Raw genomic sequence first — 26,025 nt, forward strand, 5'->3', positions numbered from 1 at the left:
ATTATTGTAAGTCACTGTAACATTATGTACAGTTTGAACATTTAATACAGAGATTCTTTCACATACCACTTGAGTTCAAATTGGGGTGAATGTAGCCCATGAACTAAAATTCGTCTAACACCCTCGATGAATTTGCACAACTAGGCGGGGGTTCAGTGTGCTTTTTTAAAAGGTACAAAATTCCCGCTGCAAGCCCTGACGCGGCAAGGTCGTGGGTTCAAGCCACAGTCAGCCGTCAATGCTCCCTGTTTAAGTGTCAGGCGACCCGCCGAGCCACAACAACACGGAAGTGCTTAACGGATTCCTGTACGGCGGGATGGAAGGCTTAGAGACCGTTCAATCGGCAAGACGACTTCATCGACGAGCAGAAAACAAATCTCCGGCGCCGTGTTTCATCCACTCCAAGCAACCTGCAGCCTCATCCGCTCCCACCGGGGAGGAGATTCCAAGTAGATCCCGTAATGCGAAGAGCGCCTCGTTGTTTGATGAGAGACTTGTTATGCCGCAGACGTGTAATACCTGAACAATACAACACGTAAATACACTAATAGGATCGCATGTGTACGGGTTGCGTTTACATCAGTGCCAATTCAGATCAGATCCCGATTAAACTCTGATTACGCAACACATTTCATTTAAATTGGATCAGAAACAGGAAACAGAAAATCTCATTTGAAACCCTAACTTTGGCCTGAAACCTTTGTTTGAAATCCTAATCCTGTCTTGAAACCCTAACTTGAGACCCTAACCAAAGTTTGAAACCCTAATCCTGTCTTGAAACCCTATTTTAAACCGCTAAACATGAACCCTGGGACTTGAAACCCTCCTTTGAAAGGATTGCTCTAGCTCGAAATCCTTGTTTGAAACCCTAACCCAATCTTGAAACCCTACTTTGAAATGGTAACCCATGTTTGAAACCCTAACCCTGTCTACCCTTCTCTGAAACCCTAACATTGGCTTGAAACACACATTTAAAAACCCTAACCCTTGTTTGAAGCCCTAACCCTGTCTTGAATCCCTACTTTAGAACCCTAACACAGTCTTGCATTCCTAAATTGAAACCCTACCTTGGAGTCCTAACCCTGTTTTGTAAAAATGGCTTGAAAACCTACTTTGAAACCATAACCATGGCTTAAATCCCTAACTTTGAAACCCTAAGCCTGGTTTGAAAGCCCAATCCTGTCTTGAAACCCTCCTTTGAAATCCTAACACTGTTTTAGAACTCTAATTTGAAGCCCAGAGTTTTATGGTGTCTTGAAACCATACTTTTAAACCCTAAGACGGGCTTCAAATCCTCATTTAAACCCCCAACTCAGGTTGGAACCTTTACGCTGGTTTGAAACCACAACTCTAATATGAAAGCCTCACTTGAAACCTTTATCCTGCCTTGAAACCCCACTTCCACACTCTAACCCTATCTTGCAACCCCAATTTGAAACCTTAACTTGCAAACCGAAGTGTGCCTTCGGTTTGAAACCTACAGTGATGCAGTGCAGTTGTTATATTTGCAAAACGTCACACCGGTGTAGTGAATTAACAAAATCCACTCCTAAAGTTTACATCTCAATAAAATCCAATAAAAACAAAACAAAACACAGATTCCACCATGATAGACGAAGCCATCAAGGCACCCGGGGGCCATGTTATATTCTTTTGTGAGTGCGAAAGCTGACGCTCAAAGTCACCAATCCGTCATTTCGCGTCCCCGACGCTTGTCAGCGTCGCACCTCTGATGTGGCGAGTCCTCTTCTTCCCCCAACACCCCAGACGCTTTTACATGGCAGCTTTCAAGTCAAAGCGCCGGATGAACATTTTCAAAGTCACAATTCAGACGCCTGGGTACAGACGCACAACACTTGTTGTCTTAAAGGGGACATATTATATAAAAATGGACTTTTTAATTGCCAGTATAGTCACTTTGATTTTCTTGTCTAGAGTTGCGAGCACTAGCAATGGTGGCAGCGAACTTCACAACAAGTTTACTTCAAGCTCTTTATTGATTAAGTTCACTGTACAACGAAACACAAAGGTACATGTTGTTTATTTAAGAAAACCGCTTTAAATTCCTTTTATGAACGTCCGCTAGCTTAATGCTAACAAAACTAGCATCGACGTTGCAGTAGTTATGACAACACAAGAGGTAGCAACAAATGGAGACGGAGAATACAATACTCACAGGCTTTGTGAAAAATGAGAAATATTATTGCAGTTTATTTTCGCCAGTTTTCTTGTGTTTCATCATTAAATCCACGTGTAGTATGTCTGTATGGGTTATACTGCCCCCTTTTGACCGAGGCACTCGCACCAGAATAAGTAGGACAATGCCCATAGAATTATCGAGTATGCGACCCTAGTGAGGATAAGCGGGACAGAAAATGGATGAACGGATGGATTGACATTTAACAACCAAATCACGCTTTTGATATTTGCCTATTTCCGAACAAGCGTCTGGGAGTGAGCCATTCTGAATGATTTTGCTGTGCACAGATGCGATAATCAGCCGCTAATGAAAAGATCGGCACACGCAATTACAGCTGATCCAATAATGATACGACCTGCAGATGAGCCATCGACACAATCGTTATCGTTTGAATGCAGCAGAAGTGCGAGTACTCGTCTCTTGGTTGTCTCAACAAGACCATCACACGGAATTTTGCCAACTTTATACAAAGACGTCTACCGTGGCCAAGCACAAAAGGGGACTTGTCGATGAAAAAGAACAGCTTACAGGTGCACTTTATTACAGACTCATATTATTGAATTAGTCCTAAGAGAGTTCGGAGAAGCACATGTAGCCACTTCATGAGATTTACAATTGAATGAGAAGATCATAATGCTCACTTTTGATTGACCCTATCAAACAGGCTCTCATTTATCAATATGTTGATTATTGTTATGTCTTATAAGTCCGTCTCAGTGTTCGGGAAAAAAAGAGTTAGGGTTTTAAGATAGGGTTAGGGTTTTTGAAGCCTGGTTAGGGTGTCATATAAAGTTAATGGGCAAGAGTTAGGCTTTCAAATTAAATTTTGAAGCCAGAATTAGGGTTTCAAATTAGAATTTGAAGCCAGGGTCAGGGTGACAAATTAGGGTTTGAGGCCCCTCTTAAGGTTTCAAAGCAGAATTAGGCTTTCAAATGAAGTTTTGAAGCCAGGGTTAAGGTCTCAAAGTAGGACTTTTATAAAAAAAAAAAAATTATTAAAAAAAAGAAAATTACATTTTGAAACGTTTTATTTTCCCTCATTTAAAGCCTTCCATCCATCCATTTTCTGAGCCGCTTCTCCTCACTAGGGTCGCGGGCGTGCTGGAGCCTATCCCAGCTGTCATCGGGCAGGAGGCGGGGTACACCCTGAACTGGTTGCATTTAAAGCCTTCTTCAAGTAAAAAAAAATTAAAACAACAAATGAAGTGATAAGGCAATACATGATTAAAAGCAAGCTTTTTTAAAAATAACTAATGAAAAACATTTTAAAAATATAGACGGGGAAATGTTGGTTAAGGTTAGGATAGTGGGGAGGCTAGGTAAGTGTAATGAAAGGAAAGTCGTGTATATATTGGTAAGTATGTGTGAGGTAGCGAATTCTGTTTTGATTTTGTTAAAATTATGTTTACGAAGCAGATATAATGTATTTTTCTTTTTTTCAGCCTGTTTTAAGACCTTTCCCTCAGCCCTGGAAGACAGGCATGTAAGAAGATACACAAATCATTCACAAGAATACTCCCAAGATATATCCCCGAGAAAAACAGAATAACAAAACAAAGAAAAAAAGCTTTTAACAAAATATTTTCTTACTGCGGTATTTAACGTTCATCCTGCTGAGAATAGTCCACTTGCTTCTTTTTCATCCAGAAACGGAGCCGTCCATGGTACCTTGGAGGAATTGCAGCTGTCCGTGTTACCTTGTGAAACTGCGCCCCCACTAGCACCTCTCCGCTTGGGGTGGGTCTGGGATGCCAGTCCCCCCTTCCCCCGAAATCCTTGGCCAGGTTGCCAAAGTCAGGCAGCTATTCCTTTTTTCTTTTTTTTTTTTTTTAAAGAAATAGCTAAATTAGGCCAGGAGGTTTTGGTTAGAAATTAAGCTTTCAAACTAGGGTTGCATTTCAAACCATAATACGGGTATCAAAGTCGGCTTTCCTGCAAGGGGTAGGGTTTTAAGTGTTGCATACCAAATGCCATTACACAGTTTTGGTGTTAAAGCACTCACTTCTGTTTCTTTTCTCTTCTTTTCTTATTCTGGAAACTTCCCATTTTAGAGGCCTTCAATTCATTATAATATTTTCAAACACATTCAATGTGTTGATTGTGTGGATGAAGCCAAACACTTAGAAAAAGAAAGAATGAAAGAAAGGTAGTAAAGCCGTGAATGAAACACAGCGTTTGTGTAACATTCACCCAGATGGATATCTCTTCCCACACACGAGTTTACTTCTCATATGCAAATAAGGCTCAAGGTTTTTTCTCCACAATCTCTGCTTGTGCACGACGTGCGTGTGTGTATGAACGGTGTGAACACAACGCACAGCATCCAGCAACTTCATCACTTTTAAGAATGCATGTGAGCTAACAGTTCCTCTTGGCAGGAAAGACAAAAGAATACGATTAGTATTTTCATTACATACAGGGATGCCCGTAGCGGTGCCTGAGCATTATTCACATTTCATCTCAGCTTATTATGACGGCATGAAAAAAGGGGTAAAAAAAATGGGATATACTACAAAGGATATAGGAAATGCACTTTTGTGTAAGACCAAAGAGGTAATTAGTGTTTGTTTTCAATGTGACACTGCCAATTAGTGGCCTGGTATGCATATTACAATGTTTCCTGTTGTTGTTAAAAATTTTAATATAGTATATCCCCGTTCTGTCACTGATGGTGTGTGGTACACTCGCCTGACTTTGGTGCGGACAGCGTGTTTCAGTTCCCAAATCCAGATTTAAAGTTTTACACCTTCAGTGTAGTACCACGTTGTGCCACAACATGCCGGGCAGCACTGAGCTCGACTGGAAGAGAAGCAGCGCAATTAAAGAGCAAGAAGGTAGCAAAAGTGTTTGTATGTGTTGCTGCTCTGTGTGTGTTAAAGTAGCAGCTTTTTAAAGCTTTTTAATTACCGTAAGGATTGGCTGGCAACCAGTTCAGGGTGTACACCGCCTCCTGCCCAAAGATAGCTGGGATAGGCGCCCGCATGCCCGCGACCCCAGTGAGGAGAAGCGGCTCAGAAAATGGATGGCTGGATAATTACCGTAACATCTATGCTAATTTCCGTTAGCCCGTCTCTATGATAGTCTTCCATTTCTTGAAAGCGACAGCGTGAGAACAGGTGCTAAGGAATACTTAAAAAAGCTTTGTTTTAATAAGTTGAAATGTTTTAAAAGTCTGCGGGAGGGTTAAAACTACAAAAAAAAGATTTTGTACCATCTATGATGGATTTTCACCCTGGGTGGGGTGTGTCTGGAACCTCGCAGTAAACGAGATCCAGTGCACCACAAAGCCGGAACATAGTGTGAACTTAAATTTGTGGATGTCTCTGTGTAGAAAGGCTGCTTGGCTTTACCTTTCGTGGATTTTCTTATTTTTCTTTCTTTGGCCTTTCCAATGGCGTTGCTCACATTTTCTGTGTGAATATTATCCTTTAAACATTGAAATACACGTTGAGTATTCGAATGATGTTATCCCGATGACGCGTGAAGGTCACCGTCGCCGTGCCGCCGTTGTTTGTCCAGCAGAGACGCAGATTGCGACACTGTGAGTTTTTTAAAAAAAAAATTATATTTATATTCACCCCAATCATCAGACAAGCTGTCACCATTGAAGGATGGCAAAGGTTTTATTGCATTTTCCCTCTCCTTCGGCGGCACTTTGCCGGACAACAAAGTGGATTTTCTTTGTCAGAGTTGACATATCCTTGTACAAACTTCTTTTCATATTCTATTTGATGCAAAATTTGAATCAGCACCTTCACACATTCCCGCCTCATGGATATATATATATATATATATATATATATATATTTTTTTTTTATATGCATTGGTCACTGACAAACATATTGTACCATACAGTACCTTTTCATACCATACATTACACGCCATACCATCACATAACGTACCATGCCATTTGTTACTATCATAAATATCATTTGTTACCGTACCAAAACATATCATATCATCTTGTAGCGTACATAACATACTGTTTGATACCATATCTTGTCATATCATACTTTACCACATCATACCGTCTCGTACCATTATATGCTATTCCATACCATATGGTACTGTACCATAACATACCATCAACCCAAAAAACAACAACAAAACAAACAAAAACAACAAAACAAATAAAGACAAATAATTAAATAAATAGCTACGAAAAGAAACTTTGCAAGCGACGACATCACACAGGAGAGCCAATATGGTTTTTGAGTGAGGAATATGAAGTTATGAGGTGACTATTTCAATCTTTTCTCCCAACGCAATTATCGGTTTCTTACTATCTAAAATTAAATCGTCTCACCTTTTTTTTTTTTTTTAAACACAGAAGAACACCATCAGCGGCAGATATACGTGATTCATATGCTATTCATTTGCTTATATCTATTACCGCCCGCTCTACCTTTTAACACGTGCACTTCGATTGCGCTGACGGCGAGTGTGGCGTTGACATGTCCGTCCACGTCGAGGCACGCGAAAGAGCGTTCGTCCATTACGTAGCGAGCAGCGTGTCGTGTGGCGTGAAACAAGATTTGGGAGACGGCAGCTCGTAAAGCAACACCTTTTGACGTCTCCATTTCTGACGCATCCTAATTCCAATCAAGGTGTTTAATGACTTCGAATGGAACACCTGTTTCTCAGTGAATGGCTTCCCCGCACGGACGCTGTTAATCAACCGCAAATGACGAAACGCCAAGAAGGACCGACACAGAAAGAAATCACCTCACAGCCTATCGTAGCAAACCTGCGACACCTTGCAAATGCGCTTCCAGAATGCAAATGACATCAGGGCAATTTAGGCCAATTAAAAACAAAAAAAATACTTTGTGAAGCATCAAAGGTTGTCTTTCCAGTTCATTCAAAACTGTTTTCTATACAGCAAAGCTGTCATTATCTTATTTTATTTTTTTTAAACAATATCACATAAGACTTAAAATACTATATCTTTTCATATACATATGTTTACTACATATGACCATCTGTCCATTTTAAAAATTAAATGTGACCTTTATCTATCTATCTGGCTATCTAGCTAGCTACCTATCTGAAATGATCCTAGCACGTCTTCATTAGCCGGCGATGACTTACTCCCCACGCCCTTTCTTTCCTCCGGCGACGATGACAAATATCCCACGACCCCCGGCGGTCCTCGTGTGTGTTGACGACCCTTGACTTTATTGTCCTCATCGCTCATTAAAGCTGCACCTCTGGGGGATGCAGTGGCAATAAACAGAGCAGTGATGGTGGGCGTGATGGCGATACAACTACGTCAGGCCTCGGCACGGTGGGAATCGATGTTGTGGGCCAGGCGGCTGATGATGGAGCAGCAGCGCGTTTTAATTGAGAATTTTATTGGAAAGTGTGACAAGATGTGGGATAAGGAGAGCTCGCCTCAGTGTTGCTTTTAAATAGGAACATTGTTGTTTTTGTTGTAGAATTTTCCACGAGAAGTAATTGTTAGCACTTTCTATGGAGAAAGAAAATCACTTGAAGTCTTGGTGTTGAGGACAGTCTTATCATATTTTCTTCATATTTTGGAGGGGGGGAAACATAGTCAATGAGTATGGCAGGGCAATTCGGCATTAACATTTTAATTCATGCTATTTAGTTATTTATGTTTATTATTGTTGTTTCGTATTTGACTGAATATGTTGTTTATGTTACTGTTGGTTCCTTTTCTATGTCACTTTATAATGATGATGTAAATATTGCTTACGTTATTTATTTCTATCATGTTGGTCATTATGTGCCCTGCAACTGACTGGCGACCAGTGCAGGGTGTAGTCCGCCTTTTGCCCAGAGTCAGCTGGGATAGGTTCCAGCGCCCCGCGACACTAACCAGGATAAATGCATGGATGGATGGATGGATGTATGTTGGTCATTATTAATATTATTCAAGCAGAATAGGTCTGTGGAAGTGTTGGGATGTCATAATTCTAGACTTCTTCCCATAGTTTATAGCTTTCATGTTCAAAGTAACTGTTCAAACAGAAATTTTTTTCCACAAAAATCTGGTTGACAATGACATTATTCTACACAAGTTTTCCTATGAGACGTCCCCCCCCCAACCCCTCCCACCCCTTTTGTCAAATCATGTATGTAAACATGATCCTTCATTAAAAAAAAAACACTTTTCAAATGTTCAACATTTACCATTATTAAAAATAATAATGTTGGTCCATATTTCTTTTGTCGACCCCGGCAAAATATTTGTAACGGTGTTATCTAACGCCAATCAAAGCTAAAACTGCACGTTTCCTGTACATGAGAACAATCTCCCGTATTCTCCATACGTCTTTTCTTACGATAAAAAACATCAAAGGTGGACTAAATAAAAAAAAAAAATAATAAAAAAGGTAGACGGAATCTCCAAGTTCCGGATGACATAATCTCTGTCAGATTCATCGATCTCCCTCCACTGTCCGATCATGATCTCTATTGATTTTGACTGACATCTTATCCTTCATACTTTAGCTTTCTAGTCGTTCATTCTTCACAAAAAGGAAATGTAGCATTATGATTGACAGCTCTTCTGAGGGCATGATGTCCATCTTCGCACGTTTTCCCACTTTGGGACGGTTGCGTTGGCAGCGTAGTTGCAGCACCATCATATTTCATCTTTCATGTCATATTTTCACCCTGTATGAACTTGTGAGTAGCAGACATCCAATCATCCTCTCCAAGGTGAAGGAATATATAAAATGTATTTCTAAAAGCACTCCGCATATGATTACTTCCATTGAGATCTAGCTTGCAGCAGAAGCAACAATTAGCCTGTTTCCCCGGAATTGAAGGAGGGCGTTAATGGCTCTGCGTCTGCTCTGTAAATGCAGTCATTATGACGCGTTCACATGATATTTAGCAGCATGGAAATAATTAATAGAATTAGCATGCATTTTGCTTACTGATTCCATGCCTTGGACTTGTCACCATGCCGCAACTGGAAGGAGGAAAGTCCACGCAAGTTATTTTCTTTTGATTGCTTTCCCACCAAAAGTCATAGCAGACATTGTGGCCTGATCTAGCTTGACATTAAGGCACGCTTGCAAGACATAATACCAAAACATTGCAGTGCATCATCATAGCGTAACATCGTAGCGGGTCACTGTAGTTGATCATCATAGCTGAATGTCGTAGAGTGACATCGTAACGTGACATTGTAGTCTGTTCTCGTAGCGTGATATTATAGATATTGTAGCGTTACATTGTAGCGTGACATTGTAGCGTGACATCACAGATATTGTAGCGTTACATTGTAGCGTGACATTGTAGCATGAGATTGTAATGTGACATTGTAGCATGATATTGTAGCGTGACATCGTAGCGTGACATTGTAGTGTGTTCTCGTAGCGTGATATCATAGATATTGTAGCATTACATTGTAGCGTGACATTGTAGTTTGACATCATAGCGTGACATTGTAGCATGATATTGTAATGTGACATTGTTACGTGACTAGTAGCATGACATTGTAGTGTTATATCGTAGCACGATATTGGAGCATGATATTGGCGCATGACATCATAGCGTGACATTGTATTGTTACATGGTAGCATGATATCGTAACGTGACATTGTAGCATATCATCGTAGCGTGACATTGTAGCATGATATCGTAGCGTGACATTGTAGCACGACATTGTCACATGACATTGTAGCGGCATAGCGTGAGATTGCAGTGTGACAACGTAGCACGATATCGTAGCATTTTGGAATGACATCATAGCGGAACATCATAGCATGACATCATAGGGTGATACAGTATTAGATTATAGCATGACGTCATAAAGGGATATCAAAGAGGGAGATAGTAGCCAGACATGTTAGCAGAAAATAGCATGACATCATAGCGTGACATCACAAACATGCAATTGTTTAAAGTTACTTGCAACACTAAAACCTTTTGCAATCAACCACGTGCTGCTTCAAGTATAAAGATACATTTCCATGACCGTAAGGTTCTTTTTTTTCTCTCCTTCTGATGTTCTTCCACACCAAACTCACCCAATCATGCGTAAACGAACCTTGCTGTGTGCACTGGGAACAGTAAATTAACTCCCCCAAGGCGCTCATCTAGCCTCTTAATTGCGTCCCGATACTTGCAATGCAAACTCAACAAGGTTTTTGCGTGATTTCACACTCTCTGGTGTTATTTGCATGTTAAACACTGCACACTGTGTCAGTTACCTTTTACGATCTAATCAAGCGGGCACATTAGCGGCTAGCTTTGAGCAGCGCGATAACCTTCGCGAGGAGGCACAAAGACGTCTCTCTTATCAGCCACATAATTCACACGTCCTCTCCGCCGCTCTTCTTTTCATGTGCCTCAGGTACAGAACGAGACGGCCAATAAATGAATTTCATGCTAATTCCGAGCGGCTGCGGCGGTCTGTGTGCGTCTGGGTTATTTAGGGCCCGGTGCTGAGAGAACAAATGGAACAGGACAATGTGACTGTGTGCTTTTCCGACGAGACTCCAGCTGTGATAATGTCGCCTCGGCATAAAAGTCGTCATTTACTCCCGTCGGAACATGAAGTGACTCAAAAAGGCAATTTTATGCTGTACAATTAAGCACACTTGTGAAAATGAAAGAAATTTTGTGATTGGAAAATGGTCAGTATAATATGGTGATTTTGGCCATAGTTGGTTGACATAAATGGACTTGAAATGTAAATCTACATCATTTAAGTCGATGTGATATCGAAATACTGACAATCACAATGTGATATGATTCAGTCCAATTACAACATGATACGTTATGATTCACTTTAATCATATTTCAATATGATATGATATGATTCACTCCAATTAAAATTGACTCCAGTTACATTACGATAAGATTCACTCATCCAATTTGGATACAACACAATTACCTCCAAATACATTTGTACAATATGATACGATGTGATTCACTCCACTTTCAATATGATACAATTCAGTCTAATTACAATAGAATACGATGAACTCTACGATATGATACTATGTGATTCACTCCAATTGTTATGCGAATCGCTCAAGTTACAAGACGAGCTACTCCAATTGCAATACGATGCGATCTGAATCACTCAGATAATACAATTCACTCCAATTACAATATGCTATGATTCACTCTAATTACAATAAATTATGATATAATTCCCTCCAATTATGGTACGATTCACTCCAGTGACGATTACATTTGACTTCCAATTACGCTATCTTAATTTCTGTACGTGGCACAGTTTTGCGATCAGGTCATCACATCGTAGACAGTTCCATCGACGTGTATAATTTTTATTCACTACCCAAACCGCTACACTGTCTTCATCTTCAGCTTTTGCTTCAACATATTGGCCACATTGCCTTTTCAGAATCACAGCGTGCTAATCCAGTTTTTGAGTGCATTTCATTAGCCAGTACTTGACAATTCCCGTGCAGTGTGCACGCACGTCGGGCCGAGAGCTGGCTGCCTCTCTGGAGAAAAGGGCTTGGCTGAGCAATTGTGCACGCCGCTTTAGCATATCTGCCCGCCTGAGCACATAAAACGCAGGTGAAGCACGAGCGGGGCGGCGTCTTATCACTTTTGTCTGTAGCACAAAAGGCTAACGTGGAACGCGTTCGCTTCATTTCCTGCCACCTACAACCACAGGGCTTGCTTTTTTTTTTTTTTTTTGCTTGGCGGGATCCTCGTTTTAATTGCCTACGCAGGTTGCCAGTTCTGACCCGTCATCTCTGTTTCAGCAGCTTGTAAAGCATTTTCGCTTTTTTATGGAGCGCTTGTAGAGCAACACAAGGACGAGATGTTCATGCTGTGAATGTGAACAACCAAATGTGTTCATTTTTTGCTCTAATGGGAAGACAAAGACAATGAACAGGCTGGATGTTTTTCAGTCTTCTTCCTTTTTGTATCTCAGGTGAAGATTTAATATACACGTGGTAGCCACGTATGACACTACGTTTGGCCTATAAACACTGTAAAATGAAGGAAAAAAAAAAGAACGGTTGGCTGGCGATTGAAGTGTCTGATGCTCAACCTTGACATCATACCTAGAGAAGGAAACAGCTTTTCAACAGCTGTCCACTGTAGTGACTGATGTGCAGCTATGATGTCAAGACTCATACGCATATAAATGAAAGAGCTTTCGAATCACTCCACATTGTAGTCTCTGCTGCACAACTTTCACGTCGTACAGAGAGAAGATATTTTGAATAGCCGAACACTGTAGTGACTGATGCGCAATTCTGGCATACAGACTAGAAAAACACTTCCAGTGTGTTAACGGATATTCACTTTTGACATCAAAATGCGTACGCTGTTAACAAAGCCGCTTTTGAATAACTGGCGGCTGTGGTGACTGATGCACAACGTTGTCATCATCCTCATTGAAGAAGCTTTTGACGAGCTGCTTGCTGTAATGACTAAATAAAATAAAAAGTAAATTTCCTGATGAATGTTTTCACAATTTATTTAAGAAAGGCTTTTTTTTTGCTCTCTCGTTCAGCAAAGAAGTTGAGTTATGTGCAGCATGAGCCGTGTTCGCATGTTGTGCCAACGACGTGATTAGCATTTCAGTGATTGAGTCGGAGGCTTGTTGGATTTCATTTCGCAGACGCAAACAATAACCCCGGTGCATTCTGATGGTCCGAAGTTATTGTGCCTGGCGTGCCAGCCCCCCCTTTTTTCTTTTAATTCCTCACCGCCATTTCTATTCATCCCGTGTTCCCCGTCTGCCTTTCTCTCACCTCTTGGCTTGCCGGCGCGCAAATAACATTTAATAGCGCGGACATTGTGCTCCGTCACGCAGGCCAACTGCATTAATTTCAGCTCATTTGCGGCCCCTTCTCCTGCAAAATAAACCGCTGGCGTGTTCGTACTGATTACCTCCAAACGAGGAGGCGATGCGTGTCGCGGCCGAGTCCGTCTCCACTCCGCCGATGATATGAAAGAAATGTCACTGCTTGTTTATGAGGTGTGTCAGAGAAGATTGCAGGACTGCTGTCACAAAAGGTGCATTTCAAACCCAAAGTTTTCCACTTCAATGTAATGATCGACTAGCACGTTTCCTAAGAGGCATTTGCTTCTGTCAAAAGCGCTGTCAACATAACAAACACGTGTGGTCTTACAAGTCGGTCTTCTACACGGAGGCAACCAATCAGAGGAAAGTGGGCGGTCTTAGCCAAATATGGACAAAGCGGATACAAAACTGGGTCAAACAGAAGTAGCTGTCAGAGGAGCCTTTTCTGGACACTTGTATGACAAAACCAAGGTGTTGTTTTTTTTTTTAAATGAAATTGACACTTTTATACTAAGTCCATATTAGCGAATCACTCTATGGAGGTCTAAATAGCCAAAACACGGGATCATTAAGGGAAATAAAATGAATGAATGAAAGCAAGCCCTGCAGGGTGACTTCTCTGGGGAATCGGTTTCCCACATGACCTGTCCCTAACCAACCCTGACCTCTAATCCTACGACCTTAAAATCAGCTGCATCCACCTGTGCCTCGCTCAAAACGCTCGTCTCGGTCACGTGATATGGGTAAAAAGTAAGCTTACAAGCAAGAAAAGAGGAGAGTAAAAAAGACAAAAACAAATGTGTTTAGAGAGGTTCTTTGAAAATCCTGATACAGAAGAAGAGCCTACAAGTTCAGAGAAAAAGAAAAACTGTATTTAACAGACGGCAATATCGGCAGTCCTACTTAAGGTACGGGTTTATTGCTTGTTGACTCACAAACCCACCGCCACGTAATGTCTTGTGACAGGCTGGAAATTAGTCAATGAAGCCATCTGAACTGCTTCAGCATTAAAAGACAAGCCTTTTGGAGTTTTTTTTTTTTTTTTTTTTTTTTAAACAAAAAATCATTACCCCAAGGTGGGACGGGGTTGTTGAAGATAAACAAGCACTAATTCTAAAAACTACATTGAGTGTAATGTTAATTGTATATTAAATAGTTAGTTTTTACATACATTTACAAAATACATCCAATCCGTGGTGCAAAAAATGGTTCAGGACTGCTGATGAAGTGTGTCCATAAAGTATCTTCACAATTTAAAACCATTAATTACAAAAGCAATTGATGAGAAATCAGATCAGTTCTCAACAGTTATCAGAGTTTTTGCATCTTACATTAAATCAAAAAACAATCGGGTACTTGAAATACAAACAAATAACGTGATTCAAAACAAACCACTGAGTACATAGAACAAATCATTTCTTACTAGTTGCTTTTGTAATACACTTTTTGAATTGTTACGATACTTTGTGGAGACTCAGTATAAAAACAAGATGCATCACAATTGTGCCTTGGCAGGAAGATGCATCGTGATCATCATCGACACTATTTAGGATTTACGTCTCAATCCACTCTTTATCAGTGTCGCATTTTCGTTTTAAACCGACTAAAAATGATCGATGGTGTTAAAAAAAAGGGCTGCAAATGAAGTCCGAGCACATCACGGTGATTTATCACAGCGTGCCGCCTCATTTATTCAACGCGGGGAGTAACTTAGCAAGCTTAATGCTAGTTTGAGCGCAACACAAACTTTTGTTTTTGTGTTTTTCATTAGTGCATATGCATAAAGCAACATAGCCAGTAGATTTGCGACTGATAGCGCTGATAGCGACTTTAGGTGTGAAGTTTGACACCACAGTGACAGATAGCTGCTAACATTAGCTAGCAGTCACTAGCTAGTTGTCAGCTAATCTTTAGTTTTCTGCATGATTGCACAAAGAGAAACGTATTTGTACAATTTTTGAACTCACCCACTAGACTGTGCTTTCTTTGTACGGCAACTGTTTGCTTAAAAAAAGTTTAGCACGAGTTGTTAGCAGAGAGTCTTCACTGCTGAGGGACTGTTAAGTGGCTATTGGCTTTGGTTCTTGTACTTACAAGTACTGTTGAGTTAATCATCCAAATGAACGTGTCATTACATCTTTTGTTGCTAAATGGCATATTTACAAAAGCCACAGTGTCTGGGTCGTGTACACCGCAACCGACGCAATTAGCTTTGATAGCTAGCGCCTCTTGAAGCGCCGCACACGAGCCAATGACGTTTATTAACATGTGATGGCTCCCAGCATGGCGTCATTAGCATCAAACATTAGCATCAAGCATTAGCTCCCGGAACAAAGCTGTGGGAGTTTAGTCGCTTCGCACTCAGTTGTAATTCGTGTGCCTGCAACCTGGTCACAAACTGGTTGCTAATCATTTGAAGTTCTTCCCTGACAGTGTTGGGACGTAACTAAATACATATACTTTGTTACTGTACTCAAGTAGATTTTTCAGCTAGCCTAAAGAACACCAATTTCTGTTGTTCAAAAATTCTCCGTTTAATCTAAGAAAAACAATGAAAAAATACAGTTGTTATCATTAGCTAATTTAAAAAAAAATTTCTTCCTCAGTTACAATGTCAGCAAAGTATAAGAACGCATTCTAAAAGCATAAAACTCGAGCCAACGCAAGCTAGCTCTTTAACAACAGCCGACATATAATGTGATATTTTTTTGGTCTTCTTTTTTTCAGTATGAGCACTATGTAAGTTGCTAAAAGAAGGGAACTATTTTGTGAGCAGAGATCCCCCCGCCCCAAGTTATCAAAAGTACAGTACATTTCAGAGTTCATTTTTTTTCTTTTTTTTTTTACACGTGTCTGTATGTGACATATTGACTCATTGGCTGTCGAGACACATACTCCATAACTAGCGTCATGACATGACATCTGACGCACTGCCATTAAGTGCTGGGCCCACTCAGTAATTTTCCGGCTAATGCGTGAACTCACTTGCAGCTACTTGATAGCTGCCATTTTGCTGCGACAATGCAAATTACGTCATTATGCTACATGTATTATATTAACATCATACTGTATGTAATGTCGATACACATCTAATTTACCATATTTACATCATATTTACACACCTCATGGACCATATTTACATCGTAGTAAAGTTCTCAATGTCTCTAATATACATCAAATTTGATCTTCTGCACACCTCTAACGTACAATATTAACATCATATTTAATGTCTATACAGATTGCATGTACCCTGAATGCATCACATTTAATATTATATACACATAATATAGCATATCGAAGTCATATTTGATGTTCTTTACACCAGTAATAGGTCATTTTTACATAATATTTAATGTCTGCCTTGAATGTAGCCTACTTACGTGATGTTTAATGTTCTATGCTTTAGTTTCTATTGTCAATCTGCAGTCTGTTTTAATGACTGTTTTGCTCAGCTGACCTTGCCTCGCCCCCAAGCCCGCTTCCTCGTCGACTGAACCGCCGCTGGCCCCTCCAAACAGCCCGAGGGTTCGACCGTACCTTGAACCTCTCGCGCCCCGAGCCGCAATCATACCACCAGACTGTTACTAAACGCTACGCGAGTCGGCGGTCGCTTCCAGTTTTGCCACCGCCATCCGCCCGCAGCCGAACATCACACGCGCTTGCAGGCCCTCGGGGTCGTGGTCTGATAAGCCGCGGTCTGTGGAGCGTGTGTGCCAACGTGGCTTCAATGGTTCTTAACCCCAGAGGGCCAGTGGAGTTTGGCAGCCAGGCACTTTTAGGAGGATGGGAAGCAAGTGCGTGGACCTCGCATGAGGGAGGAAGCGCGGAAGGGGGGGGGGAGAAAGTGAGCCAGTAGAATCCAAACGTGTGAAGCTAACGAGGAAGAATATATTAGAGGTCAGTCATGGATTTTATAAAGCAAAGGTTTTCAATCTTTTTCCAATTTTTCCAACTCATAATCCTAACGCTAACTAAACATTAACTACCATGTGGACCCCTAAAAGCCATAGGGATGAAAAAGATAATTAATTAATTATCCATCCATCCATCCATTCATTCATTTTCTGAGCCGCTTCTCCTCACTCGGGTAGCGGGCGTGCTGGAGCCTATCCCAGCTATCATCGGGCAGGAGGCGGAGTACGCCCTGAACTGGTTGCCAGCCAATCGCAGGGCACATACAAACAAACAACCATTCGCACTCACATTCACACCTACGGGCAATTTAGAGTTTTCAATCAACCTACCATGCATGTTTTCGGGATGTGGGAGGAAACCGGAGTGCCTGGAGAAAACCCACGCAGGCACGGGGAGAACATGCAAACTCCACACAGGCGGGGCCGGGGATTGAACCCCGGACCTCAGAACTGTGAGGCAGACGCTCTAACCAGTCTGCCAATTAATTAATTAATTTTACAATTAAAAATAATATTTATAGACAAAAAAGTTATAATTTCATGGGAATGAAGTCATATTTTTTTAAACTAAATTAAACATAACTAGCACATCTACCCCTAAATAGCATTGAAATGGATTGCCTTTTATCAATAAATAAAGTTATGTTGCAATGACAAATTCATATTTTTTTGAGAGAAAAAAGGTGTAATATGAGAATAAAGTCATATTTTTTCCAAGAAAAATATGCATGACTACCATATTTACCACTAAACTGTTATAAGAATTAAGTTATATAAATATATTTTTGATAATGGTACATTACAATATGTACCGCTAAATGGCAAAGGTATTAATAAGTTGCCAAAATGAGAAAAATAGCCGTAATGTTATGATAAAAAAAATCATATTTTTGAGAGAAAAACATTGTAATGTAGTAGGAATACTTATTATTTTTTTTCAAGAAAAAAGATGTAATCTTTACAAAAACAAAGCCAAATATCATCGGGGTAAAAAGTTGTAATCTTACTCGACTTGGGGTGTAATTTTTCAAGATAAAGTTGTAATATTATGACGTTAAACAGCCATAACAGGGGAATTTGAAAAATACAACTTTATTCATTTGATGTTAAGCCTTTTATCATCAGAAATAAAATAGGACTTCTGGAAACCCTCCAAAAATGAGCCTTTTGTTCTAAAAAATATAGGACTTTATTCTTGTAATAATAATTTTTTTAACAATTTAGAGTCTTCAATTACCCTACCAAGCATGTTTTTGGGATGTGGGAGGAAACTGGAGTGCCCAGAGAAAACCCACACAGGCACGGGGGAGAACACGCAAACTCCACACAGGCGAGGCCGGGGATTGAAACCTCAGAACTGTGTGGCAGACTGTCTAACCAGTCGTCCACCGTGCCGCCGTAATAATACACATTTTTTCTAAAAACAAACAAACCAAAAAATAACTATTCATGTAGCGATGTCAGATTAATGTGATGACATGTCCCTATCAGCTTTTACTTGACCCAAAGCGAAGGTCGGGAGAAGTAATTGATTTGTCATGTTTGTTTCTTCTTAAAATAATTCTACATCATGAATTGCAAATGATTTTTCAGTGCCCCAGTTTGAGAAGATCTAAAGCAGCTGAGAGCGAGTTCGAGTGAGGTGTGGCGGCAGAGCTCGTCGCTGGCAGATGCTCGGCCGTGTCGAGGTCCCGCTCCGTGGCAGCTAGACTGGAAGAACCCGACGAGGCCTCAGCGGAGTACACACGGAATAAGACGGGTGATTGCGTTTGGGCCAGCGGGGGCAGCAAAGGTCTAATGAGGCATCGTGTTTTGACACACTGAAAATACCACAGGAGCCGGTTGTTGACCGCGCCACTGGATCTGCCCTCTCGTATAAATTACATCCTGGCACAAAAGATGATTTTTTTTTGGGTGGGTTGCCCGTCCTCTTACCACTGTTAGCAATAAAAGCAATCAATTAATATCAAACCCGTGGCCCGGGGGGCCAGATCCGGGCCGCAACATCATTTTATGTGGCCCGCAAAAGCAAATCCTGTCCATCAACTTCCATGATTCTTGCTAGAATCTGTACCAAAATTTCGTAGCGTGTAGTAAATCGTCATATGTAATAATGACAATATATTGCAAAAACATTTTTAACAGTAACTTGGGGTAATAGTTGTTCAATTATCCTTGACTTATGATTTCAAAACTAGTTATCCATCAACAGTTCCTTTGGTTGCTATGGTTACGACGACACTTGCAGATGTGGAGGACCTTCCTTGAAGGCTTCGCTGCCAAGGTTGAATTATGGCTTCTTGCTCAAGTCGTTTATGTCGTCATCAGTCCGTGTTGACAATGACAAGGTCCCATTTGACTTGCGCAGCGTGATGTTGACTTGTGCGCGCCTTCCATCATGTGGCGGCGAACACCCCCCACGATTCAAGCCCGTTCCTCTGGTGGCCCCTCCCGACCGGCGGCCTCTTCTCGCTTAAGTGGCGGCCTTAGAAACTTGCAAATACGTGCAAGGCTGGCGGCACGGTGGCCGACTGGTTAGAGCGTCAGCCTCACAGTTCTGAGGACCCGGGTTCAATCCCTGGCCCCGCCTGTGTGGAGTTTGCATGTTCTCCCCGTGCCTGCGTGGGTTTTCTCCGGGCACTCCGGTTTCCTCCCACATCCCAAAAACATGCTTTAATTGGAGACTCTAAATTGCCCGTAGGCATGACTGTGAGTGCGAATGGTTGTTTGTTTCTATGTGCCCTGCGATTGGCTGGCAACCAGTTCAGGGTGTACCCCGCCTACTGCCCGATGATAGCTGGGATAGGCTCCAGCACGCCCGCGACCCTAGTGAGGAGAAGCGGCTCAGAAAATGGATGGATGGATGGACGTGCAAGGCTTTAATGCACTAAAAAGCAGTGGTGGGAACTAAATGATTACAAATACTTTGCTACTGTACAGATTTTTCAGCTATCTGTACTTGAGTCTTGAGTCATTTTTCTGATGACTTTTTACAATTATGCCTACATTTGAAAACAGATATCTGTACTTTCTAGTGCTTACTTTATAAAAATAGACTCGTTACTTTTTTCAACCTGTGCAGATGACGACACTAGTTTAAAAATCAAGTTAATACAGAGAGGTGAAGTTGAGAGTTTTTGTTGTCAACTTTAGCTAATTTAACATGTTTTTGCTCGTCAGTTCACATCTGACGCAAACCTCTGGAAACACGTTTCGTTTATGGCATAACAGTGTGAGCCAACGATGTTTTTTTTTCCTTCTCAGTACAAGAAATGCAAATGAATAAAACAGGGAAACTACTCTGTGTACAAACAAGCTGTTTAAGGTACTGCATATAACCAACAGTAATTATTCATTTTTATATTTGTATTTTACAAGACTATGAATGGTTAAATTGTTAAGGTGTTTGTTTGATCCGTTAAAATGTTCCCGTCTCTCTGATGTCTGTCACAAACGGCTGATGAGTTGCAAGAGAGAGACTGGAAGAGTCACAGAAAGGCCGAGAAATGGACATCTTTAGAAATGTTTTTGTCGATCCTCGGTTCAAACACCTGTTGCGAATTTTGCCATTCTTGAGATGAGCAACTCATGCAGAATGAACTGAAACACTGAAGTGTTGAACACGCGTCTCAAGACACGCACATGAAGTGGAAATTGAAGGTCCGTCGTGTGACTCCTGTGATTCACGCCAAACTCTCTGGCCTCTCAGCTCTTAAGTGTCGGAGTTCTTCCCGTGCTCATAACGTGTTTGAGGGCATTCGCGGGGGCGAGTCCGGCTCCAAGCTGTTAGCGCGCCGCCGCGTTACAGCTCGCCTTTCCCGGCGTCATTATCGGGAGCTCGGCGCTTCCGCGCGCACTTCAAGGCGGCCTTCAAAGCCACTCGATAAAACGCGCAGGTTGGCCGGAAGGAGCGTTCGGGCGGCCACGCAGCAGACAGACGAGTCGTGTGATGCAGACAAGGAAAGACCTGCAGCGGGTCCAGCAAGTTCATCAAGGCAAAACAAACAAAATATGAGTTTTTATGAGTTTGGAAGCTCAAACACTATTTGAATAATAACTGACTCATAATGTCTTCCTGTATTTGTACCTTTATCCAGCAACTCACCAAAATTTTATCGGTTCACCACACCCAAAAGAATTAGTCACTGAGTTTTTGTGTAATTACCTTAACTTAACTTAATACCTGACAGTAAATAACTACTAACCAATCAACCAGCCATAACTAAAGGGCTGATCAAACGACTACTGTAGCTATCAAGACAGTCAAACTCGCCAACCAACTATCTGGGAATTCAGATTCTTTGCTAACTAATTGTAACTTACTATTAGGCCTACCAAGTAACCACTAGCTGTCCAATCAATGAACCAACCAATCCGTAACTAACTGTCCGGCCAATCAAATGGTTACTAAGTAAATTACAAACCAACCAACTATCCGACTGATTACTATTTCTAAGACTACTAACTTACTAACCAGGCAAACGGCCAATTAACTATAGCTATCTGGCTGATCGAACGATAACTAAGTAATTATCTGACTGCCAACTAACCAAGCAACCAGTCAACCAGGGCAGCGTTCCTTTTCAGAAAATGCATTTTTAATTCTTGCTTTACATCAAGTGAAAAGAACATTTTCTCTAATGAAAATAAAATTATTATGGTACATAAAACATACAGTAGTTGGTGGGGCACTGACAGTACTAATAATAATACTTACTAATGATAGAAATCCATCCATCCATTTTCTGAGCCGCTTCTCCTCACTAGGGTCGCGGGCGTGCTGGAGCCTATCCCAGCTATCATCGGGCAGGAGGCGGGGTACACCCTGAACTGGTTGCCAGCCAATCGCAGGGCACATACAAACAAACAACATTCGCACTCACATTCACACCTACGGGCAATTTAGAGTCCCCAATTAATGCATGTTTTTGGGATGTGGGAGGAAACCGGAGTGCCCGGAGAAAACCCACGCAGGCACGGGGAGAACATGCAAACTCCACACAGGCGTGGCCGGGGATTGAACCAGAGTCCTCAGAACTGTGAGGCTGACGCTCTAACCAGTCGTCCACCGTGCCGCCCAATGATAGAAATGATATCATTAAATATCGAATATAATAATTTCTTTGTTTAAATTAAGTTCCACAGTATGTACAGTCGCTTTTAAATGTTGTGTGTATAATCTCAATGTATTTCTCATAGCACAGATGGGTTCCCGATAGAAATATTTCTTAGAGTAAAATGCATCGCTGTATATAATATTGACAAGCGGGAAGCTTCGTATTACGTTTGTTGCATCATTGTTTCATCATTCAGTTCCAGTCGCATTGTGGTCATGCACGACATGTTTTGTCTGCGGCGGGACGCACGTGAGCATCTTTATTTAACTTGTGTGTCGCACTTGGCGTGGTAAGGTTCTCATTTTTATTTTATTCACAAGATCATTTCACAGATTCTTCACCAGGCCTCAGCGTGAACATCAGATTACTGCTGCCGTGCGACATGCATGATTAAAACGTGCCACTGAATGCAAAATAAAGTATTGGCTTCAGGGTCGAATAGGTGGCATGAATGTCAACATTATTAGCTTCGATGTGGAGGCCTACTTAGCCCATTGAATACAAATTAAAGCTACCTGCTAAAAATAATAAAGTGCTTTTTATCACTTTTTATTTTGCTGAATACAATCTGTTTGTGTCATGGAGATTTATTTTTGTCTTAAAGTTGGATCAAGTCCATAAAGAGTTGGAAGAGGGTTTACGAACCGTCTTTAACGTCTTTATTTGCCCCATGAATGCTTCGGATGAATGCAGTCACTCACACACTTTGGGAGATGCTTTTTCTTGTCTTTTATTCCTCCTTCCAAATCCTTTTCCGCCTCGATTAGTTGCGCTGTGTGTGTGAAAGGAGCAGAGAGGCTCACGGGAGGAGGGCGCCGCTCCCCCAAAACAAGCAGAGCGGCGAGGCTCGGCGCACGAGGTGCTCAGAGTCGCTAATGAAGTCGTCGCATCCGGGGACGGTGTTTATCATCCAGAGAAATTTCACGGAAAGCCGGAATGTCGCAGGTGTTATGCTTGGCGGTGCGTGTTGTTTATCTGAGTGTTGGCTCCTATCACCTCCTCCACAAAACTCACTGTTGCCTTCTCCAAGGAGGTGTGTTTTTTTTTCCCTTTTTTTTTTTTCATGATTTGTAATGATTCTGGATTGAGACCAGAAGTTCAAGCATAACATTTGGTGATCTGAGGAACATTTTGGAACATTTTCCATTGTTTCACGGTGCAAAATGTAGGACACTTAATGGTAAATTAAAAAAGATAAGTCATAATTGAAGTGAATCATATGGTCCTGTAAATGGAGTCAATCTTACCTTGTCATAATTGGAATGAATCCAATTGTAATTGGAGTGAATCGTAACTTGGTCGTAATTAGAGTGAACCGTATCTTGCCATTAATGGAGTGAATCGTGTCGTATTTAGAGTGAACTGGATCATATCGTAATAGTCAATCATATCTTGTCGAAATTGGAGTGAATGATATCGTGTAGTAATTGGTGTGAATCGTATCGTATTCGAGTGTTTTGTACCTTGCTGTAATTGGAGTGATTCATATTGCAATTTAATTGGAGGGCATCGTATCATAATTGCAGTGAATGCATATAATATTGTAATTGAAGTGAATCATATCTTGTCATTATTGGAGTGAATTGTGTCTCATATTTGGAGTGAATTGTGTCTCATATTTGGAGTGAATTGGATCATATCGTAATTGGAGTAATTGGAGTTAATTGTATCTTGTAATTAGAGTTAATTGTATCTTGGCATAATTGGAGTGAATCATATAATTGCCTTGAATCATTTCATATTGTAATTGAATTGTATCTTGTTGCAATTGGAGTGAATCGTATTTTTAAGTAATTAGAGTGAATTGTTTCTTGTCCTAATTGGAATGAATTGGAATTGGAATTCATAATTTGAGTAAATCAGGTCATATAAAAATCATAGTTAATCGTATCTTATTGTAATAATAGTTAATCATATCTTAACATAATTAAAGGGAATAGGATCGAATCATAATTTGAGTGAATCGTATTTCGTCATAGTTGGAATGAATGGTATCGCATCAGGGGTTAATTGCAATTACTGGCATCAGAAAGGGTAAACTTTCTCATTAACCCTAACCCATCAACAGTCTTTGAGCGTTTTGTGCCACTAAAGCGACCTCACCAGGCTGATGCAAAAACAACGAAAGTCATTTCCCGAAAACTTTATGAAGGTGTGGACTTTTAGGTCAAGGTACCGCCGTATATTGGATTTCCTCTCCTTGCCAAGCTGCTATTTTCACTGCCCAATTCCAATCAGCGGTACTTGCCGTAGTTTTAGCAGGTCAAAGTTGAGCCTGAAGCGCCGCTCGGGATTGAATGGGCCTCTTGTGCGCGACGCTTCCCGTTGGCCCTCACGCGAACAAACGCAGCTGTCTGGAAATGGCGGCTCGCCAGGCGTGGGTTGCTCTTGCATATTCATATGGAAGCTGTCTGCACAGTTTGGCGGAGGAGCGTTTTCAGTTCGCCTTGCACATTTGCCCAGTGAGAAGGTGCACGCGAGGCCACGCTTTAGAGTCGCTTTGTCTGAAGCATCGCCACCGCCGCTTGTGGGAATTGGCCAGCAAGCCGGCTAATAAAACTGCCGTGTTTGTTTGTGGATTCGCCAAATAAGCTCACCTCGGAGACGCGGGCGTAAGCGCCACCGCTATTAGCTTTGAGTAACGCCGGCGCAGCGTTTCAATTTTTCAGCCAAATGTTAGCGTTGTGCAGTGGCGTCTGGGGAGGTGGACTGTCGTCATGTTGCAATCACAACAGGAAATGATCTTACCTGCTTCTCCACGGAGAAATAGCCCCGACCCTAATAAACATTTGTTTCGCACCACTGTTACACGTGAACTGCATTTTAAAGCCTCGCAAATACTCAGCGTCCCCAACAAATGTTCAGTGGTGCCTTGACTTACACAACTTTAATTTGTTCTGTGACCAAGCTTGTAAGTCGCTTTTCCACATGGAAATGATTTGATATGCCATTAATCCATTCCAGCTCTCCAAACAACAACGTTACTTGTTTTTAATATTGAAAACTTGCACTGGATTGTATAAAAAACAGTGAAAAGAATTAAACTGGTTTTATCAAGTGAAATTATTGTAGTAACGTAGTATCCGTGTTTAAGGGGTGTGGCCTAGCGAAAGCACCCACTCCTAGCCTACATGCGAGGCCATAAAATTATTTTTTCAAAACAAAATTCGTATTATCACAGGAATAAATTCATATTTTTGGGGGAAAATAGGCATACCTTTTTTTTTTTCACAAATATATACGGTAGTCCCATTTGTGTGGCAGTTAATCACTTCGTAATTTTATTTTTACAAGAATAAAAAGGATAGTAAACTTCACTTGTTAAAATACTATTTTCTACCCTCGTTAAACTTTTTATTATGGCTAACTCGGCCAAATACGACTTAATGCTCATAAAAGTTTGACTTTTTATACTTACAAAATCTTGAAAAAAAAAAAATTATCTAACTTCTTTCTCACAACGTTCCAACATTTCCCCCCAAAAATAGGAGCTTCTCGAAAATAAGCAACTTTTTAATTCCTCTGACATTCAAAGTTACACCTGGTTATGAGAGTTATGTTTAATTGGCGTTACGATGATGAGGGTTTTCTTGGAAAGAACCCAAAAAGTTTGAGAAGCGCTGTTCTATACGCTACATCTGTGAGCTCACCTCATTTTGTATTCCTTGAGACATTTGTTTACTTTGTTCTCCGACAGAAACAAACATGGACAGCAGAAGCCGAGTCACATCCTCCCCAAAGACTTCCTGTCTCGGAATAATGCAGCTGACTCACGAGACCCCCACCGGTGAGCCACATAAATATACATAATCAGCCCGAAGCAAACAAAGGGGCTGGGGGTCCTCCGCCTTACCTTAGCTAGCGTGCTCGTGTTCCTCCCAGCTGGGCTTCCTGTCACACGTCTTGCATGTCAGCAAATGATGCTCCGGGGGACTTTTAGTCACCGAGGAGGGAAGTTTTACATCAAAGCTGTCAAGTCAAGATGGTGTCCTTGCGTACCCCGAACCAAGATGGCTG

At 41.2% G+C, this 26,025-nt stretch overlaps 2 long non-coding RNA genes across 5 annotated transcripts in view; one reads left to right on the forward strand and one right to left on the reverse strand.

Annotated features, from left to right (window-relative positions):
* LOC133470442 (uncharacterized) overlaps positions 1 to 26,025 on the reverse strand; it is a 27,572-nt gene continuing 1,547 nt past the window's right edge. The window contains exons 3-4 of one of the 4 annotated variants that reach the window (XR_009785978.1): positions 25,862 to 26,022; positions 1 to 519 (exon numbers count right to left, since the gene is read on the reverse strand). This is a non-coding gene — a long non-coding RNA (uncharacterized LOC133470442). Of the gene's footprint in view, positions 520 to 5,695; positions 5,740 to 9,108; positions 9,144 to 20,298; positions 20,859 to 25,861; positions 26,023 to 26,025 lie in introns of those variants that run through there. The other 3 variants (XR_009785980.1, XR_009785981.1, XR_009785979.1) reach the window with 3 other exon arrangements.
* The window catches only part of LOC133470443 (uncharacterized), a 6,425-nt gene continuing 3,204 nt past the window's right edge, over positions 22,805 to 26,025 (forward strand). The window contains exons 1-2 of the long non-coding RNA XR_009785982.1: positions 22,805 to 23,041; positions 25,706 to 25,795. This is a non-coding gene — a long non-coding RNA (uncharacterized LOC133470443). The remainder of the gene's footprint in view (positions 23,042 to 25,705; positions 25,796 to 26,025) is intronic.

The sequence above is a fragment of the Phyllopteryx taeniolatus genome, chromosome 20 (assembly GCF_024500385.1).
Source record: "Phyllopteryx taeniolatus isolate TA_2022b chromosome 20, UOR_Ptae_1.2, whole genome shotgun sequence".
Classification (NCBI taxonomy): domain Eukaryota; kingdom Metazoa; phylum Chordata; class Actinopteri; order Syngnathiformes; family Syngnathidae; genus Phyllopteryx; species Phyllopteryx taeniolatus.